Source organism: Macrobrachium nipponense, chromosome 4, assembly GCF_015104395.2.
Source record: "Macrobrachium nipponense isolate FS-2020 chromosome 4, ASM1510439v2, whole genome shotgun sequence".
Taxonomy (NCBI): Eukaryota; Metazoa; Arthropoda; class Malacostraca; order Decapoda; family Palaemonidae; genus Macrobrachium; species Macrobrachium nipponense.
The window spans coordinates 43,300,531-43,322,316 of record NC_061100.1 but is presented as its reverse complement, the minus strand read 5'-3'; the positions used below and the strand labels follow the sequence as shown (position 1 = coordinate 43,322,316).

Here is a 21,786-nt window from a genome sequence, read left to right as displayed (position 1 = left end):
GAATGATGTAAAAAATTTTGTGGAGAATTATCACCCCAGCAACGAAGTTGCAATCCGTGTTTCCAACATGTTTAATGACAATGCCGTGTTTAACTTAGGCAAATTTAAAGAAATGCCAGGAACAAATGTCTCTTGAAAGTTTTGTTGTGTGACAGGGGTCCAGTAACTCTCAAGCTGGTCCCTGTGCCAGGAAAAAACGAAGCGACGTAACCCCAGATAGGTCCTTTATACCTGAAGTCCTTCTGGAGGGAGAATCCCCATCCAAACAATAACCTCTCCTCCCCCCTCTCACCTCCTCTCCATCTTCCATATGCTAATAAGCATTTTCCATATAGGTAAGCGTAAATGTTAAATGTTCATTTATTCATTTTATTAGTCATTTATGTTTATTTCTCATTGTTTTCTGTATGTAAAACTATGTTTATCTTCTATTAAATGTTTTATTTTGGGGATGGCCAGGGTTTGGAATGCATAAATTGTATTTACATTATTCCTTATGGGAATTACTGTTTCGGGTTTTGTACCTTTCAGATTTCGTGGGAGGTTCTGGAACAGGTTATGTACGAAAACCGAGGTTCCACTGTACAGGCAGTCCCTTGTTATCAGCGGGGGTTCCTTTCCAACGGCTTGATGATAAGCAAAAATTGCCAATAACCGAAAATCAGTGACTTTTGGCGCTGATCAGTTAATGGCTCCTCTGTTAGATATGTATTGGCACAATACAGTAAACCCCTGTATTAATGTTCTCGAGATTCGTAAATTTCTCTAAGGACCATATCTACCCATTATTGGTGGGAAATTCATGTATTTGCTGTATTTTTCAATGAGAAATTTCTACAAATTATTTTATTTTCACATGAACTACATGGTTAAATGCACTTTTTGTGATAGAACTATTAAAAAAAACCAGGTAGTATAAGCATTTTTAGTGGGTTTTTCTTGAGTTTGAACTAAGAAAATAGGTAGTTCTTAGCATTTTTATAGGGTTTCTAAATATTTGCAGATTCCAGCTATTCATGGGGGCTCTGGAACGCATTCCCCGTAAATACAGGGGGTCCACTGTACTCTATTACCTGCACATTTCAGCACCAAAAATCACGGATTATCACAGATTTCCGTCAATAGACAAGCGCCGTAAAACCAGATCGCTGATAACCAAGGCCTGCCTGTACTTTACTTGCAAAACCTAAAGCTTAAAAGTAATTTTTTTTCTGCATACGATGCAGAGACAAAGTAACAAAATCCATTGGATTGAGGTGCCAGTGTATACAGGCTTTGAAATTGTAACCAACCTCATGCACCCAACTGGATCTTGAGCCATGATGTAGAATTGAAAGATTGCTCATAAACTGAACAGCATTTAGGGATTAATAATAAAGTATACTGCAGTTCCCAGGATTTCTCATTGGAAAATTTATATGTTGTTTAGCCATGATTTGACATTAATCAGTGACATCTTAACAGTTCCATCTCTGTCATCTCTTTGGATATTTAATGATGGCTGCCAAAATGGGAATTACTTGCTTGATATGTTACAGTTGTTGAATGCACAACTAAAGGTAGTCCCCCAGTTATCAGGGACTTGGTTATTGGCGATCCGGTTTTATGGGGCTTGTTTAGCGGCATAAAATCAGTGATTGATGGCTCCACAACACGCCAAGTTCCGGTTATCAGTGTGTTTATGGTGCTGATAACCAGTTAGCAGTGCCATTATGGGGCCATAAATTGCCAAGTTTGGGTTAATGGCGGTTTTCGCACACCCCTAGGAACGGAACCCTCGCCGATAACCGGGGACTGCCTGTATAGTATTATTGCTTGCCATTTGCTCATCAGCCAAATTTTAGAAATGGTTTTTATTCCACTAATCAAGAATAGGATATTACAGGAGAATTTGTTCCAAGAAGTTCAGAAAAACCTATAGAAAAGTGTTATGTTAAATAAAATTTTATGTCTGAGAACTTTACTTATTACGTATAGTTATCATTGTTAATTGTTATATTGAAGGTAATCATGACAGGTTTTATAATCTGGAATTATCGAAGTAGTAAATCTTAGCTCCCAGAGCAGTACTCTATTAACTCACTGTCTTTGTAGGTAACGGTTGTATTATCGGGTGGGCATGTAACAACTTATACCAAGACTGGCAGCTTGGTTGGTGAATCACCAATGTATAAGGATCTGAGGTACCCAAATCCCACAGTTCTATCCCATGGACTTGTGTTTGCATCCACCATTACGTCTCGGACATTATTAGGTAATGTGTTTGTGTGAAATTTGTTGTCATCTCTTTGCTGTGCAAGCACTAACCTGTTTTTTTTATTTTACAAATGCAAATGAAATGTACTTATATGCTTTGACAATGTTAGGTTACCCCATTCCTAGTCTAACCTTACTTAGCCAATGCAGACTCTCTATTAGTAAAACATAAGTAAAGAACAATATAGTACAGTAGCATAAAGTAAGCCCTGTAAAATATGTTTAACTTGTAATATTCCTGTATCTCACAAGAAGAATTGAAAGGGTGAGAAATGTGAAGTTAAGTTTTAGTGCAGGTAAAGTTAAAGTATTATAAAAATGTTAGTATAGGTGAAAGGATGGATAAGTGTTTTGAGATGGTTTAGACATGATGAAAGAATATAAAGTATATACATATTATCTGGCATCAAAGATGCTCCAGACTTGAGGTGTACCCCACTTTTGATAAGCAAAATTGTGGAAATAAAAATGTGAATGTAAAAATAATCTCACGACTTTCACCTGCCCTACCAAGACATTTTGTAGGTGGCTTAGTGACAAGTAGATCTTGTTAACCTCATACAGTGGGCATATTTCTTTTACAATAGTATGCTTGTTTACATCCAAAGTTTACTCATATGACCTCTTGGCTGATGAGCTCTTCTATGTCTTTGGCTAAAGCCAAAGCTCTTATTGATCCTGTAGAGTATGCTGTCAAACAGACAGGTGTATTGGACAGTGGGGGATCCGGTGAAAGGGATCACATATCCCTCTCGAAGCACCTGTATGACCCGCTGTTCTGCTCCTCTTTGACCCCAATTCCTCCCAGTAGCTGTGGAGTTTTGCCCCCATGGGTGGGTGAAGGACCTTTCGATCATTTATCTGTCTTAAAGAGAGGTTTCTTGGTAGACTTGAGGTGGTTCGTAGGTTAGTCTTTGGTCTCTGCTGCCACCTCGACTTACCTCCTCAAAAGATGTGCTTTTGGAAAGGTGAAGCTTTGGCTCCTGTCGCCCGAAGTTCCTTGGTGGACTTGTTCTCGAGGTCCGACAGTACATACTTGATGGTTTGTTCTGGAAACAGGTGAGGTTTACTCAGGGGGGAGAACAACAAAGCCGATGTTTGGTTCGTGGTTACTCCCAGAGATGTGAAGGAGTACTCCCATAGTGAATGAGGCAGCCAATTCCACTGAACCGTGTCTCGCTGCCCTGTCCGCACAGGACAACAGATTGAGCCAGTCCGCAGAAAAATCCTCATTCAGAGACTGGCAATCTTCAATTTTCTGGCTAACGCTGTAATTGTCCAATCCCGAAAACTGAAGACTTCTATCACCTTGTGTAAGTTCTTCACCAGGTGTCAGTAGCGGAAATGGTGTTGGGAGAGGAAGCATAGGGGGACCCGGTTTTTACCCTCTACTGTCTCCTCGCCTTGAGTTTGAGGTGTCTTGTGTTTATGGGAAGCCGGGGGGTACATGTATCTGAAGTACCCACCAGTTCTTATATCTGGTTAAGGGTATCATATGGTTTTAGTGTATGTGATGGTGTTGTGTAGTTTTATCTGGTCTTTTCGCCCAGAGCAAGGGCAAATTATTGTTGTTTTTGTCAATCATCGGTGAACTTCCATGATTGCAAAAAATCCCACCATTAGTAGGGACGACCCTGGCCTTTACTGCACGTCTCCTACATGTGATGAGAGTGCCGACCAGAGTCAGTATCTACCTGTAGCTGCTCTCTCACAAGGTAAGGTACTGCAGACATTATATATAATGTGAGCACATGACTGTTGTTTTTGTTCTTAAAGCTGTCCCTATACCCACCTTCCGGGTAATGTGGAGTCAGCTAAGGTAATTGTTTGGAAAGTGGAATGATGTAAAAAATTTTGTGGAGAATTATCATCCCAGCAACGGAGTTGCAATCCGTGTTTCCAACATGTTTAATGACAATGCCGTGTTTAACTTTAGGCAAATTTAAAGAAATGCCAGAAACAAATGTCTCTTGAAAGTTTTGTTGTGTGACAGGGGTCCAGTAACTCTCAAGCTGGTCCCTGTGCCAGGAAAAAACGAAGTGACGTAACCGCAGATAGGTCCTTTATACTTGAAGTCCTGACCTGACCTGACTTCATCCATTGTAATCACAGCCCCCCTAGAGTTTGCACATTTTCTGAGATTTCTCATTTTCGTTCACACTGTTTGTGTTCTTTGCCGCATCTAGTTTGCATGAGTGAAGAGATTAGTGCACAGGCAAAGTGTTGTTTCTCATTTAAAGGGTACATTGGGTCCCTGCTAGATCGCTGATCAGCGATCGCACCTTCATTTGATCACAGATTTTTCTATGAAGCGCATCTCAAAATACAGTCGATTCCCGCCATTTGTGGGCTCATGATTTGCAGTTATCTGCTGCCTTGGTTAATAGCCATCCAGTTTTATGGTGCCTGTATAATGGTGATGGTAACTGAATTTTTGCGATCCCTGGTTATCGGCCAATAACCAGGGATTGGCACGCTTATCTTAGATTTTTAGTTATTGGCAATTATCGCTTACAACTAAGCTTCATTCTGACCATCTGGTTCTACGTCATAATGGATGTAAGTCAAACCTTAGAAAGTGGCTGGCATACTGGGTAGGGCATAATAATAAACCTCTGCTAAATAAAGTACCTGCATAGTACATACTTTGATGTAATGTACATACCATTATTTCAGTCTTTTTACCATAATGTACTTTTACTTATATATTTGAATCATTAATGTAATGCTTACTACTGAAGGCCTCTTTAAAAAATAACTATCCAAGGAAGATTATTTCTGCCAGCTTTTCAAAATGTTCCTGAAACTACTCGGGCAAATGTCATCGAACTGCGCAAGCATACGACCTGTGTAAGCCTTTTAGAGGTGTGTCTTTTCTACAAATGATTGCACTTTATGAAAAGCAGCTAGAACATCCTTAATTTCTGCCGATATCATAGGGTCCTCCTCCTCCTCCTCACTGCTGCTAGAGAACTCTTCTTGAACAACGTTATGTTACATGGCCTCCAACTCCTTCAGGTCATCCGTCGTAAGCTCCTCTTGGTGCTCCTCGAGAAGGTCATTAATGTCGTCCTCGTCAACGACCAGCCCCATGGACTTGCCAAGTGCAACAATCTCGTCAAGATCTGGTTGCGAAACAGTTTCAGGATCGTCAACTGTTTCTGAATCTGCATCAGCTTCTCCCACGTCGAATCCCTCGAAGTCTCGGGTGGATACGACATCAGGCCAGAGTTTCCTCTACGAAGAATTCAAGGTTCGCCTCAAACCCTCCTGCCAAGCTTGATTGATGAGTCTGATGCATATGACAATATTGAAATGCTTCTTCCAAAATTCACGCAAGGCGAGGTTTGTGGTATCAGTGATGTCGAAACATCTCTTGAAAAGATGTTTTGTATACAGCTTCTTGAAGTTCGATATCACTTGCTGGTCCATGGGCTGGAAGAGAGGGGTGATGTTAGGCGGAAGATAAAGAACCTTGATAAAAGAATACTCTAGTAGGATATCTTCCTCAAGGCCAGGAGGGTGAGGGTGAGCAGGCGCATTGTCTTACAACAGCAGACATTTCAGAGGGAGGCGATTCTCTTTCAAGAATTTCTTCAATGTCAGGCCGAAACACAGATTTACCCACTTGGTGAACAAAAGTCTTGTTACTCAGACTTCGCATTAGCCCTCCACATCACCGGAAACTTCTCGTTTAGCACTTTGTGGGCCTTGAAGGCTCGAAGAGTTTCGGAATGATACACAAGTAGGGGCTTTATCTTACAATCCCCACTGGCGTAGAACAAAGTGCAAGAGTAAGCCTGTCTTTCATAGGCTTATGCCTGGGTAGCTTCTTCTCTTCCTCCGTGATGCACGTCTAACGAGGCATTTTTTTCTAAAAAAGGCCAGTCTCATCACAGTTGAAGACTTTTTAATCACGCGCCTTTGGGGATGGTGGGAGCTCACGGATCAAGGCGTTGTTTTGTTTACAATCGTTACGCAGGCGCACAAGCGCAAATTTCTTTCTTATCGCACTAAAAAGTATCAGTGACACATCTCAGAAATTATTTCATCACATTGACATAATTTTTGCACCATTTTAAATTAGCCGTTACATGGATTATTATATATGAAAATGTGCGCAATTTCATGTAGAATACAACATAAAAATACTCATGATTGTAGCTTTTATCAGTTTTGTAATATTTTCATATAAATAACGATAAGTGCCAAAATTTCAACCTTCGGTCAACTTTGACTCTACCGAAATGGTAAAAAAACGCAATTGTAAGCTAAAACTCTTATATTATAGTAATATTCAATCATTTGCCTTCATTTTGCAACAAATTGGACGTCTCTAGCACAATATTTCAATTTATGGTGAATTTATGAAAAAACTTTTTCCTTACGTCCGTGCGGTAACTCTTCCGATAATTTTTTTTGTGAGATTATCGTAATGTTTGCACCATTTTAAATTAGCCATTACATAAAGTTTTATATATGGAAATGTGCGCAATTTCATGCACAATACAACTAAAAACAACCCATGGTTGTAGCTTTTATCAGTTTTGAAATATTTTCACATAAATAACTATGTGCCAAAATATCAACCTTCGGTCAACTTTGACTCTACCAAAATGGTAAAAAAAAATGCAATTGTAAGCTAAAACTCTTATATTATAGTAATATTAAATCATTTACCTTCATTTTGCAATAAATTGGACGTCTCGAGCACAAGATTTCAATTTATGATGAATTTATGAAAAAAAACATTTTCCTTACATCCGCGCGGTAACTTCCGAAAAAAATCAGAAATTCTTTTGTGCGATTGTCATAATGTTTGCACCATTTTAAATTAGCCGTTACATAAAGTTTTATATATGAAAATGTGTGCAATTTTATGTAGAATACAACTAAAAATTATTGAAGGTTGTAGCGTTTCTCATTTTCAAAATATTTGTATATATATCACAATAAATAGAAAAAAAACCACGTTCGGTCAACTTTGACTCTACTGAAATAGTCGAAAAACGTAATTGTAAGCTAAAACTCTTACAGTCTAGTAATATTTAGTCATTTATCTTCATTTTGAAACAAATGCAAAGTCTCTAGCACAATATTTAGATTTATGGTGAATTTTTTTTTAAAAACTTTCCTTTCCTCCGCTCGCGGATTCTCCTCCGCAAATCTCCGAAATGCGTACGTTGCATTCTCGTAATATTTGCTCCGTTTCATATTAGGCGTTTCATAGTTTTATATATGAAAATGTGCGCAATTTCATGTAAAATACAACAAAAAATAATTGAAGGTTGTAGCTTCTCTCATTTTCGAAATATTTGCATATAAAAAAATAATATAAAAAAATTCGACATTCGGTCAACTTTAACTCGTCCAAAATGGTCGAAAACTGCAATTGTAAGCTAAAACTCTTACAGTATAGTAATATTCAATCATTTATTTTCATTTTAAAACAAATTGGAAGAGTCTAGAACAATATTTAGATTTATGGTGAATTTTTGAAAAAAAAAAAAATTTACGTCTGTGCGTTACGAATTCATGCATCATTTTGTGATAATATTTTCTCTGTGTTGCTTTGATCGTTTTGCAATGTGTTATATACCAAAATGATTGCAATTTAGTGTACAATATAACAAAAAAAATTAACTCGTTAGCTTTAACTGTTTTGCTCACAGCGCGATTTGAATACAATTATCTATGAAATTTTGTTTTTGCGTTATCATATAACGCATTATTTATACATGATAATGATATTTTTTTCATTTCTGATGGTTGCATACTAAACTTCAGGCAATGACAAAAAAAGGAGCCAAAAATGAACTCTTAATCTTGAAAACTAAGCGTGCTGTGATTTTTTGAAAAAAATATTTTTTCTGCTTCCGCGCTCACTCCAAGACCCCCCCGGCATACAGGAGACAATTTTTATTATACCCCTTCGGCGTAAGAGGGTTAATAAAGGCTTTGGCTGCTTTTGTGTCTGGGCTGGCAGCTTCCCCATGCCGCACCACTGAATGGAATCAAACCAACCCTGAGAAGCCTTGAAGTCTGGGGTTGGCGTCGATGTCCCTTCTCCTCCGTCATCTTCAGCCTGGGCGCACAGATCACCAAAAATAGAGCTGGCCTCGTGGCAGATTGCCGTCTCGGTTATCGTATCGCCAGCGATTTCTTTGTCCTTAATCCATACAAGAAGCAGCTTCTCCATCTCATCATGCAGAAGGCTCCTCTTGTTGGACAAAATAGTCACGCCCTTGGAAGGTGTAACTGCTTTGATGGCTTCCTTCTGCTTAAGGATTATGCCTATCGTCAACGGATTTTGACCGTATTCCTTAGTGATCACACTCAACCACATGCCAGCTTCATACTTTTTAATTATCTCCATCTTTCTTGGGACCCATGGCTAATAATGTAAGTTAATTAAGTTCACACACAACACAATAAAGTAACTTATTACAAAGAAAGTGAAATCACTAACACAAATTTACGTTAACAAATGAAATCTATGTGAACGAACAAATTCCACGTGAGGACAATAACGCTGATGCGACGAAATGGTCGAAGGACGCCTTTACGTAGAGGCATGATGGGACAGATGCTGACCAATAGGAGAGCAGGATCTTACGGCAGTGACTAGCATCAGGAACCAATGGGAGAGCGGGAGGATGGTGGCAAGTCGACTCAGTTGGCGGCGTGCGAGTTTTAAAATTGTTTTCAGTGGCCCGGGCGAATTTCTGTTTACAGTACACACAACCTTCGCAACCTGAATTATTTTCGTACCCAGAAGCAAAAAAATCTCTTCGTCTTTGCGTTTGTAACCTGGATTTTTCGTGAGTAGGGACTTTCGTATATAGAGGTTCCACTGTATTATGTCGGCAATGATTGAATTATTTCCTAAAGCAATCAGAACATCTTTACAAGGCTTAGAAATAATAAAAGGGATGTGACGAACGTGAAATTTTAAAGAAAAATCATAGATATTTTTTGGAAACAAATCATGAAAAATATAATAATTAGGTTTGGGGAGTTTGTTTTATAACTAAATTGTTTAGAAATGTTTGATCTTTCATGTGGAAGCAATAATTTTGCTATATATGTTGGAAAAGCAGAATGCTGCAATAATTTTGCTATAAATGTTGGAAAAGCAGAATGCTGCAAGTCCATATGCCTCATAAGGGAAAGTCTCTCAGTTCTGAAAAAAGAAGTGCAGAAGTAAGCAAAAAACTGTATAAGGGAAGTAACAAGGAAAAAACAATTATGAAACTCACGTACCTTGTTCAACTGATAAGCATCTTTACGTATACCCATTTTTATCTTCAGGAGTTCATTTCAACTATGTACATACTCAACTAGGAAGATCATTTCAAAATGTGGTCAGAGCTGGAACAAAGGTAATAGGAAATTGTGATACTGAACCCCACAAATTGTTAAAAATAACTGCACATCTAGTACTGTGTGGTGGATGATATAGTCTGGAATGATATGAATGGTAAAGATAATTGTTATTACAAAAAACTTTATAAAGCATTCGTGCTTTTAACTAATTGAACAATGGTGCCAGAGTTTAATATTGTGCATATTAAGATCTGAAATAAGATATTTAGTGGAATTCATGTGTTAATAGATAATTGAAGGTGAGAGTAAGCTGCAGAAGACTAAAGCTGGGAATGACATTCAAAACATGACAGAAAAAAAAGATTAAAATAATTCACTCAGAATAAAGATACCTAAAAAAATATCTTAAACTACATATATGTAATCAAGAAAACCAATGTTCTAAGAAATACCCCTCAACTCTGATATATACGAGTTTTAAAACTAAGCCCTAATGATTAACCCTTAAACGCCGACTGGACGTATTTTACGTCAACATTTTTTTGTCTCTCGGGTGCCGACTGGACGTATTTTACGTCGACATACAAAAGTTTTTTTTAAAATTCGCGGAAAAATACTTATAAGGCCTACCAGCCAAAAACTCTTGAATCTTTTGGACGGCTCCTGGGGTGGGTGCTGGGAGTTCACGGATCAAGGTGTTGTTTTGTTTACAATCGTTACGCAGGGGCGCAAGCACGAATTTCTTTCTTGCTGCACTAAAAAGTATCGGTGACACATCTCGGAAATTATTTCGTCACTTCGACATAATTTTTGTACCATTTTAAAGTAGCCATTACATGGATTATTATATATGAAAATGTGCACATTTTTATGTAGAAGACAACAAAAAAATACTCATGATTTTAGCTTTTATCAGTTTTGAGATATTTTCATATAAATAACGATAAGTGCCAAAATTTCAACCTTTGGTCAACTTTGACTCTACTGAAATGGTCAAAAAATGATATTGTTATGATACAGTAAAGTTTCATACATACTTACTTGGCAGATATATACTTAGCTAAGACTCCGTCGTCCCCGACAGAAATTCAAATTTCGCGCCACTTGCTACAGGTAGGTCAGGTGATCTACCGGCCTGCCCTGGGCGGCAGGACTAGGAACCATTCCCGTTTTCTAGCATATTTTCTCTCTTCCACCTGTCTCCTGCAGGGAGGCTGGGTGGGCCATAATCATATATATCTGCCAGGTAAGTATGAATGAAACTTTATTGTATCATAACAATATCATTTTCATACAATCAACTTACCTGTCAGATATATACTTAGCTGATTGGCACCCTTTGGTGGAGGGTAAGAGACAGCTAATTCTGGAATAGACAGGTAAACAACATATGTTGTAGGTATAAATAAAACCTTGGTTCCTACCTGATAGGTGGTAGACTTCTTGGGTGTTTGCCCAGTAGTCTGCATCACCTCAAGAAACTTTAGCGAGATATATGATCTATGGCTAAGAGTTCTTGTGATATGATCTATGGCCAAGAGTTCTTGTGGATCTGCCGATGGGGTCTTATCCGCTTACTCGGCAGAGCCTGAAAGGACTTTGTCAATGGGTGCTGATCCACTTATATGACAATACACCTTATGAAGGAGCATACAACCAATCCCGACCACCTGATCCTAACCACATGTTAGAAATAAAGATTGTTCCGAGTTATCCCCCGAACTCTTCACAACAACCATAACTCAAAAAGCACAATACGCACACATACATAAAATTCCCCCCCAAAAAATTTTTATACTCATCTAATAAGATATCACAAGAGTTTCTTACTGAACAACAGTGACTGGCCGCCCGTGCGGCACCAAGTCCTTTTTGTTAAAAGAGACTCTAGAACATATCTAAAAAGAAGGTAACCGCCGACACGAAAGGACCCAGAGAAAAACATTTCTCATAGGTCACACGAACGTCTCTCAAGTAATGAGATGCAAATACTGAGTTGCATCTCCAATGATCTATGATGTTTTTAAGTGACATATTCTTTGAAACGAGAGAGACGTCGCTACTGCTCTCACTTCATGAGCTTTCACTCTCAACAGTCGAAACTCTTCGTCAGGACAGATCTTATGCGCGTCTGTAATGACGTTTCTCACAAAGAATGCAAGAGCATTCTTGGACATCAGTCTTGTGGGGTCTTTTACCGCGCACCAAAGACCTTGTCTAGAGCCCCCCATCTGGTGTTTTCTCTGAAGGTAGAACTTTAGAGCTCTTACAGGACATAGAGACCTTTCTGCTTCTCTGCCTACGAGACTCGATAAGCCTTTAACCTCGAAGGACTTAGGCCAGGGATTCGTGGGATTCTCGTTTTTAGCTAAAAACAGGGTTTTAAACGAGCAAATAGCTGAGTCTCCCTTGAATCCTACTCTATCCTCCAGAGCATGTAATTCACTAATTCTCTTTGCCGTAGCTAAAGATAATAGGAATAAGCATTTCCTAGTGATGTCTCGAAACGACGCCAGATGAGGAGGTTCGAACCTTTCGGATGACAGGAATTTGAGTACTACATCTAGGTTCCAGTTAGGAGGAACCAGTTCCTTAGACTTCGTAGTCTCAAAGGATCTTATGAGATCGTGGAGATCCTTGTTATCTGCCAGATCTAATCCTCTATTCCTGAAGACTGCCGAAAGCATACTTCTGTATCCCTTTTTTGTGGATACAGATAGATGAGATTCTTCTCTCAGGAATAGTAGGAAATCTGCAATTTCCGCTACAGAGGTAGTGGAGGAGGACAACTTCTTAGATCTGCACCACCTTCTAAAAACCTCCCACTTGGACTGATATACTTGTCTAGTGGAGGTTCTGCGGGCTCTCGCGATCGCGCTTGCAACTTTACGAGAAAACCCTCTCGCTCTGACGAGTCTTTCGATAGTTGAAAGGCAGTCAGAGCGAGAGCGGGGAGGTTTTGATGATACCTCTGGAAGTGTGGTTGTTTGAGAAGATCCATCCTTCTTGGGAGGGATCTGGGAAAATCTACTATCCACTCCACCACCTCCGTGAACCAGTCTTGTGCCGGCCAAAAGGGGGCTATCAATGTCATCCTCGTCCCCTTTGAAGCCACAAATTTTTTCAGAACTAGTCCCAGGATTTTGAAAGGAGGAAAAGCGTAGACGTTTACGTGAGACCAGTCTAGTAGAAAGGCGTCGACTATCAGAGCTCTGGGGTCTTCCACGACCGAGCAAAAGACTCCCAGTCTTTTGGAAAGGAACGTGGCGAAGAGATCCACATGAGGAGTCCCCCAAAGAGACCAGAGATCTTGACACACATCTTTGTGTAGGGTCCACTCTGTGTGAAGGACCTGGTTCCTCCTGCTGAGCCTGTCCGCCCTCACATTCCTCTCTCCCTGAACGAACCTTGTAAGCAGGGAGATGTTCCTCTGGGACGTCCAAAGCAGAAGATCTCTTGCAAGTTCGTAGAGGAACAAGGAGTGAGTCCCTCCTTGTTTCCGAATGTAGGCAAGTGCTGTGGTGTTGTCCACATTTACTTGAACTACTTTGTTTGAAACAAGAGGTTCTAGACTCTTCAGAGCCAGGTGTATGGCGAAGAGCTCTTTGCAGTTTATGTGCCTGGGCTGCTTCCCAGGTGCCTGACACTTCCTTCGAGCCTAATGTTGCTCCCCAACCTTTCTCCGACGCGTCGGAGTACAACACTAGGTTTGGGTTCTGGATTCTCAGGGAGATTCCTTTGTTCTCCTTCAGAGGGGGCAACCACCATTCCAAGTGCGGTCTCATCTCCACTGGAATGGGAAAGGCGTCTGAAAGATGTCCGGTCTTCCAACTCCAAGACCTCTTGAGGAAGAATTGAAGTGGACGTATATGAAGTCTTCCTAGTGGGAAGAACTGTTCGAGCGAGGAAAGAGTCCCTAGAAGGCTCAGCCATTCCCTCGCCGAAGTCTGTTCCTTCCCTAAGAAGAGAGAGACTTTCTGCAAGCCTTTTGCGATTCTCTCTTGCGAAGGAAATACTCGAAAACCCCGAGAATCCATCTGAATCCCCAGATAGACTAAGTTCTGTCTGGGGGTCAGCTGTGACTTCTCGAGGTTTACGAGTAATCCCAACGATCTGATTAGGTTTAGTGTCAACGTAAGGTCCTCCAAACACTGTCTCTCTGATCTGGCCCTGATGAGCCAGTCGTCCAGATACAGAGAGATATTTACACCTTTGAGGTGAAGAAACCTCGCCACATTCTTCATCAGGCTTGTGAAGACCTGAGGAGCTGTGGAAAGGCCGAAACACAAGGCTCTGAACTGAAAGATCCTTCCCCCCGTCATGAAACGGAGGTACTTCTTCGATGAAGGGTGGATCGGGACGTGAAAATAGGCGTCCTGGAGATCCAGAGACACCATCCAATCTCCTTGTCGCATAGCCGCAAGGACTGAGGCCGAAGTCTCCATAGAGAACTTCTCCTTCTGAACAAATTTGTTCAGAGCGCTGACGTCTAGTACCGGTCTCCAGCCTCCCGAGGCCTTCGCAACCAGAAAAAGGCGATTGTAAAACCCCGGGGAGTTTTGATCCAGTACTAGTTCTGTCGCTCTCTTGTCCCACATCTGATCCACCATCAGTCGAAGAGTATCCCTCAGCACAGGATCCTTTGACTTGGCTGACAGTTCCCGCGGAGTTGAAGTCAGGGGAGGACTGTCCAGGAAAGGGATAAGATATCCTTTCCTTATCACAGACATTGATGAAGCGTCTGTGTTGATACGTGCCCAGGACTCCACAAATCCCAGGAGCCTGGCACCTACTGGTGTTTGGAGGAGAGAAGCATCACTTTCCCTTCTTAAAGGGACGAAAGGCAGACCTACCTCTCTTCTCAGGAGCCTCCCTTCTTGAGGGTGCTCTGGAGGTAGGGCCACCTTGAAAGGGCTGAACCGACGTACTCGGTCCTTTCTTTTCCACCGCAGTCGCAGGTTTCTTCTTCCTTGCTGACTGGGTAAGAAGGTCTTGAGTCGCCTTCTCAGTTAATGAACGAGAAATGTCTTTCACTAACTGAGAAGGAAACAAAAAGTCCGATAATGGAGAGTACAATAGTGCTGCCCTTTGAGAGTGGGAGACTGCTTTAGTCAAAAAAGCACTGAAGACTGTCCTCTTCTTAAGAAGTCCCGCTCCAAATAAAGAGGAGATCTCAAACGAGCCATCCTGTACCGCCGTGTCAATGCATGACAGAATACACAGGAGAACTTCTGGGTCGAGTCCTTCTGAATCATGGGCCTTCTTGGACATCACCCCAAGGGACCAATCTAAGAAGTTGAAAACCTCTAATACATGGAAGAGTCCCTTGAGGAGAGGATCCAGTTCTGAAATGCCCCAAGTCAAACAGGCGAGGTTCAATCCTTGCCTTCGGTGACGCGTCGACTAAAGTTGAAAAGTCCGCTTCTGCCGAAGACGGAAGAGAAATGCCCATATTCTCTCCCGTCTGATACCAAATGCCCCGTTTACCAGCGAGTCTCGCTGGGGGCATGCAGAAGACTGTTCTGACCAACTCCTTCTTCGAATCCATCCACGAATTCAAAGACTGAAGAGCCCTCTTCATAGAAATGGCGGGCTTCATTCTTAGAAAAGATGAAGACTTCTTTGCCTTTGCGCTTGAGAACAGAGAGCGCGGAGAAGGAGGAGCGGCAGGGGTTAAATCGTCTCCGTATTCTTCAAGAAGCAGGGCTGTCAATACTTTGTAGTTAGATAGTCCTTCTCTTCCATGATACTCGTCTTCCGAGTTTTCCTCCAACTCGGGGTCTAGAGGAGCCTCCGTAGACAAATCAGGACGTCTTTCCTCTGGGGAAGACAAACTCCTGATCGGAGAGGGACTAAGGGAATGATAATCCCTCCTTTTCAAAGTGTGAGCTTTGTGAGAAGCTTCCTTCTTGGTTGGCGCCAAAAGCCTAGGCTTCTCCCCATAAAAGGATGACGCCTCGCGCTTGGATGACGCTTCTCGTCCGCCGAGCGTCCTGGCTGACGCCTCGCGCTTGGCTGACTGCTGACGTCTGGATGACGCCTCACGCCTGGAAGACGTCTCGCTCTCAACTGGCATCCTGGCTGGCGCCAAAACCTTGGCTGGCGCCTCGCGCTTATATGACGCTCTGTATGACGCCTCGCGCCTGTAAGACGCCTCACGTCTATCTGGCGTCACGTCTCTGACATAAGGTTCTCTCGATCTCGATCTAGAAACCGAAACCTCTTCAGCATGTTTGGAAGACGAAGCTTCATGTCTGCAAGACGCCTCGCGTTTGGCAGGAGAGAGAGGACGAGACTTTTTGATTGGAAGCGAAACGTCCTTCTTACGAGGAGGATCTCTCGCTAAAACTCCCACCAATGAGGCTAGCTGTTCTTGTACAGCAAGGAGAATTTTCCTTGAAGCTTCTCCCATGTCATCTTCAATTGGGGAAGAAGTAGAAGGCAAGCGGTCTGCTACGTCCATGTAGGGAGACATTGACGTCACCTTCGCCTTTTTGATAGAAGAGGGAGCGTCATCTGAGAAGCGCTCCGGGCTTGAATCCAATTCAGGTTCTCTCAAATGCTGTTTCAGTGGCCTAGAAAGGTCCAAATCCTTCCACCCTTATTTAGGTGAAGGAGAGGGAGAGGAAGAGAAACACTCTCGCAGGACGCTTTTTCTATAGCGGCCCTGAGCAGCCTGAATTGAAACAGAGCCTGCTGAAGGGAATTCTGACTGTTGGGGATTCCCCACGACCTCCTTAAGGCTTTCGACTTTCCTTCTCCTCTGGGCATGGGAGCTTGGAAGAGGTCTTAGGCCTGGGAGCGTCGCAGGGACGATCAAACGCCCCCTCCACAACACTGGGAGCACTCACTTCACTGAACATTTCACTTTCACTATCCTTACCTTGTAAGACCGCCATTTTGGACTTCATCTTATGGATAGTAGCCTTCAGATCGGCGATTTCAGAGGCCGATTCTGAAAGTAAAGCTTGTGAAGTAGACATAGAGGGAGAATCAAAATCATCAAGGTTATATATAGGGTCAATAAAAGGCTCAATAGGCCTTGTACTCACACTCTTCAAACGTCTAACCCTATCCCTCTAACTTCTTCAAATAAGAAGTTAGAGTCTTCCATTCTTCTGCATTTAATCCCTCACATTCATGACAGGTATTAGTAGAAGAACATTCAAACCCCCTACATTTACGACATACAGTGTGAGGATCAACCGAAGCCTTCGGTATCCTCACCCTGCAGCCTACATTCACACACATTCTCACACTCACATTTGAGTCAGACATACTGAGAAAAATCAAAAAGCAAGTTCAAATTCAGTCCACAGTAGCGAATGCCAAAAACCACGATCCAGATACGTCACCAAAAAGCCGAGAAACGATGATCAAAAGGTTGAAATAAGAATCTAAGTCAGGAGGTAATAACAACAATGTTGACACCACCGGCGACAGAGAAAATATGATAGAAAACGGGAATGGTTCCTAGTCCTGCCGCCCAGGGCAGGCCGGTAGATCACCTGACCTACCTGTAGCGAGTGGCGCGAAATTTAAATTTCTGTCAAGGACGACGGAGTCTTAGCTAAGTATATATCTGACAGGTAAGTTGATTGTATGAAAACGCAATTGTAAGCTAAAACTCTTATATTTTAGTAATATTCAATCATTTACCTTCATTTTGCAACAAATTGGAAGTCTGTAGCACAATATTTCGATTTATGGTGAATTTATGAAAAAACTTTTTCCTTACGTCCGCGTGGTAACTTCCGAAAAAAATCATACATGCAATTGTGGTAATGTTTGCACCATTTTAAAATTAGCCGTTACATAAAGTTTTATATATGAAAATGTGCGCAATTTCATGTAGAATACAACTAAATATAATTGAAGGTTGTAGCTTTTCTCATTTTCAAAATATTTGCATATAAATCACGATAAATAGAAAAAAAAACCATGTTCGGTCAACTTTGACTCTACCGAAATGGTCGAAAAACGCAGTTGTAAGCTAAAACTCTTACAGTCTAGTAATATTCAGTCATTTATCTTCATCTTAAAACAAATTCGAAGTCTCTAGCACAATATTTAGAGTTATGGTGAATTAAAAAAAAAAAAAAAACTCCCTCCCTCTGCGTGCGGATCCTCCGCCACAAATTTCCGAAATACGTACGTCGCATTCTCGGAATATTTGCTCCGTTTCATATAAGGCATTTCATAGAGTTTTTTTATGAAAATGTGCGCAATTTCATGTAGAATAAAACTAAAAATATTAGAAGATTGTAGCTTTTCTAATTTCTGAAATAATTGCATATAGAAAAAAAATATAAAAAAAACTCTACATTCGGTCAACTTTAACTCGTCCGAAATGGTCAAAAACTGCAATTGTAAGCTAATACTCTTACAGTATAATAATATTCAATCATTTGTCTTAATTTTGAAAGAAATTGGAAGTCTCTAGGACAATATTTAGATTTATGGTGAATTTTTGAAAAAAATATTTGTTTACGTCCGCGCGTTACGAATTCATGCATTATTTTGTGATAATATTTTCTCTGTGTTGCTTTTATCGTTTTACAATGTGTTTATACCAAAATGATCGCAATTTAGTGTACATTACAACGAAAAAAAAGTAACTTGTTACCTTTAACCGTTTTGCGCATAGCACGATTTGAATACAATTATATATGAAATTTAGTTTTTGCGCTATCATATATCGCATTATTTATATGTGATAATGATAATTTTTTTCATTTCTGATGGTTGCATACTAAACTTCAGGCAATGACAAAAAAAAAAGAGCCAAAAATGAACTCTTAATCTTAAAAACTAAGCGCGCTGTGATTTTTTGAAAAAAATATTTTTTCCGCTTCTGCGCTCACTCCGAGACCGCCTCGGCACACGGAAGACGATTTTTAATATACCCCTTTGGCGTTTAAGGGTTAACATAGTCAAAAGGAGCACTAAAGTCAAGATATTTGAAGCAAACTTTTTAATCAGAATCAAGGGATTTCTGTACACCACTAGAAGTGGAAAAAATGCATCACACACACACTTGCCCAAAGCCCTTAGCAAGCCAGTAAATTGATTATAACAGATCCTGTGGTCCTGTTCACTCACTCTAAGGCATTCTTAGCTTGACCTTACCCTAAATTACAATGAGTGTAAGTTCAAAGGAAATGAGAAAAGAAAAAATACATATAAGGTTTAAACTGAAGAAGGTTGCTGGTTTTTGCATAGTAAAGGTAAGATGTAGTGGGACTCATTTGTTCTTTTATGAAAATCTTGTGGCAGACTTGAAAATTTAAGAAGTTAACAGTTGCTAAGTATCATAGCAGAGAATTATTGTAATTCTTTCAGTGCATATGTTTTTATGTGATGGCAAATTGAAAATATTTTCCTTCTAGTTAATACTTTAACTGTATACAATTACTGTATATGTAATCACATGATTTTGGCAAAAATTAGAACTTGTAGTTTTAAGGTGCTCTTGGTTGATATGTAATTTTTAAAATGTTTTCTGCAAACTGAGTTAACTACAGAACTTTCTTTTTCAAAGCATACTGGCATATGGCTCGAGACAGAGATTATTGGTTAGTGGGAAGAAGTGTGATAGAAGAGTGGATCCATCGTGGCGAAAAGGCAATAGGTAACACCACCAATACTTTTGATGATGAAGAGATGAGAGAAGCACACTCATCAGAGATACAAAATCAAATTCAGGTATGAATGTAACTTACCAGTTCCAGTTTTGAAGATCTCATAAAAATTCTTTCCTCCAGTTTTGCTATCTTGTAACTGCAGATTTCTAATTTTCCTCATTAAATTTAGTGTTTAAGAAGGCATGTCATAAATGTATTTTGGTTTTTAGATTCTCATATTAATATCAATTAGTAGATGCTGTTAAATAAAATAACCTATGTATGTTCATTTTATGCAGTCAGATTGTAAGCTCTACTGCCAAACCTCTCACAGAGGACTTTTAACAACCACAGCCCCTATGTCATCCATGTTGCCACCATGCAGTCTCAACAGCATGAGCAACAGGTCACCTACTTCCCAACTTCACTGTCAAATCTAGGTTTAGCTGCCAAGTTCAGCAGTCTCTCAAAAAGTGCTCAGTAAACCATGTGCCCATACGCTACTCTTGACACAACACCATGAGGTCTTAACCAAAAGTGACATTTCTACTACTGAGCAGCAAACAAGCTGTATCAAAATGGGTCAGAGTCCTCTAATAAAGATGCTATTAATTTGCATCATATATCTTAATTTTGCTTACTTAGTAAGGTAAAATCCTTCCCAGTGATTTGCTTTCCAGTGGCAATGGAAAATCATGGTTTGTTTTATGTTGCTAAATGGTAAGGTAGAGTCTTATAAGTGTTGCACATTAATGGAAGTTATCTTAAAGCTTTCCAGTGTGTGCATCTTGACACTGGCCAAGATACGGATTGGTTCAGCAGTGATGCTGGAGACGACTGTTGTCTATTACAAGCGAGGCTTAGTCTTCTGTGGTACTGATCAAGGTAAGCTGGAGGAGTCGAATACATCAGATTGTGTTGCTTTATGATGGATAGTACGCATAACCAATATTATTCGGCCTTAGGTTACGACTTACAGTCACGTATTAAGTTTTAGCATTTGATTAAGTCATGTATTAAGCTTTAGGTACTTAACTCAAGTTTCAATTATTGTCATAATATACTACTCGAGTAATATTCTAGTAATATTCTACTTTGTGTAATTTTCAATCCATTTTTTATCACAAGAAATCATGATTTCATCATATATTGCACTCCATCTAATTTACATAGCTAGATATTTTGGGCACTCTACATTTATCTGCATCAATGCATTACGTATTATTAACATTCAAAATATTATATTACAATATGTTATAACATATCTAAGCACATAAAAATCAGTAACATAGATGTGAAAAAGTAGTGATGAACAAATTATAAACTCTGCCCAAAAATACTTCAATACAATAATAATGATGATCCAGTATTTTAATAGTTTAAACACCATACTGTACTAATCATTATAGTAATGTACTATATACAATTTTGCAGTTGACATGTTGCAATATAGATTTTTCATCCAAAATATAAGGGTTTGCCCATTACACAGAATAGTGTATGAACTATGAAAATATGTCATGTAGTCTTTAACAATATATATGTTTTCACAACCTTGTCATTTTAGTGCTTAACTGCAGTACATATTCAGAAGGTTCATTTTCATTAAGCTAGTGTCATTATCATATTTGAATTACTTTTTTAATGGCTTAAAATATATACCATTGTTTTATATGCAAAGATGAAGTATCTGGTAGGCTAATGTTTACCCAAACATGGTGGACTACCAATACTTGCACCTTGCCATATTCAGTAATACTGTAGTACTGTGTTACTGGTATTTACTCAGTTATCATGTATTATTATTACTGTTATTGTTATTACCAGTAAAATCCCTCATAACTGACATTCTTGGGACCAAAGGGTTACCAGTTCTTTGAATTCTCTGGTTTCAGTGGTAATGTGAAAAGAAAACACACACACACACACCTCTTAATGCATGAGGCTACAGACAAATTCTTAAAAACTACACACAGCAATGCACTTACTGTGCTTTTGTTCTCTCTCTAATTTATTTTTCTTTGGAGAATTTGGCATTTCTTTCTTTCAAAAATCTTTTCTTTTGTATAAAGAATAATCCAGAGAGATGAAGAGGTAGGCAGGCGAGTACTTTTTAACCTTTTAATGCCGATTGGACGTATGGTACGTCAATATAAAAAAGTTCGTAAAAATTTGCGGAAAAATAGTTATAGGCCTACTAGGCGAAAACTTTTGAATCACGCGCCTTGGGGGATGCTGGGAGCTCACAGATCAAGGCGTTGTTTTGTTTACAATCGTTACGCAGGCGCGCAAGCGCAAATTTTTTTTGTATCGCACTAAAAAGTATCAGCGACACATCTCAGAAATTATTTTGTCACTTTGACATAATTTTTGCACCCTTTTAAATTAGCAGTTACATGGAGTATTATATATGAAAATGTGCACAATTTCATGTAGAATACAACCAAAAACAACTCATGGTTGTAGCTTTTATCAGTATTGAAATATTTTCATATAAATAACGATAAGTGTCAAAATTTCAACCTTTGGTCAACTTTGACTCTACCAAAATGGTCGAAAAATGCAATTGTAATCTAAAACT

General features: G+C 39.8%; 1 protein-coding gene and 1 pseudogene across 1 annotated transcript in view; one reads left to right on the top strand and one right to left on the bottom strand.

Annotated features, from left to right (window-relative positions):
• The window catches only part of LOC135210894 (calcyclin-binding protein-like), a 333,184-nt gene that overhangs the window by 201,298 nt on the left and 110,100 nt on the right, over positions 1–21,786 (bottom strand). The window lies entirely within an intron of this gene.
• The window catches only part of LOC135210892 (uncharacterized), a 105,888-nt pseudogene that overhangs the window by 43,776 nt on the left and 40,326 nt on the right, over positions 1–21,786 (top strand).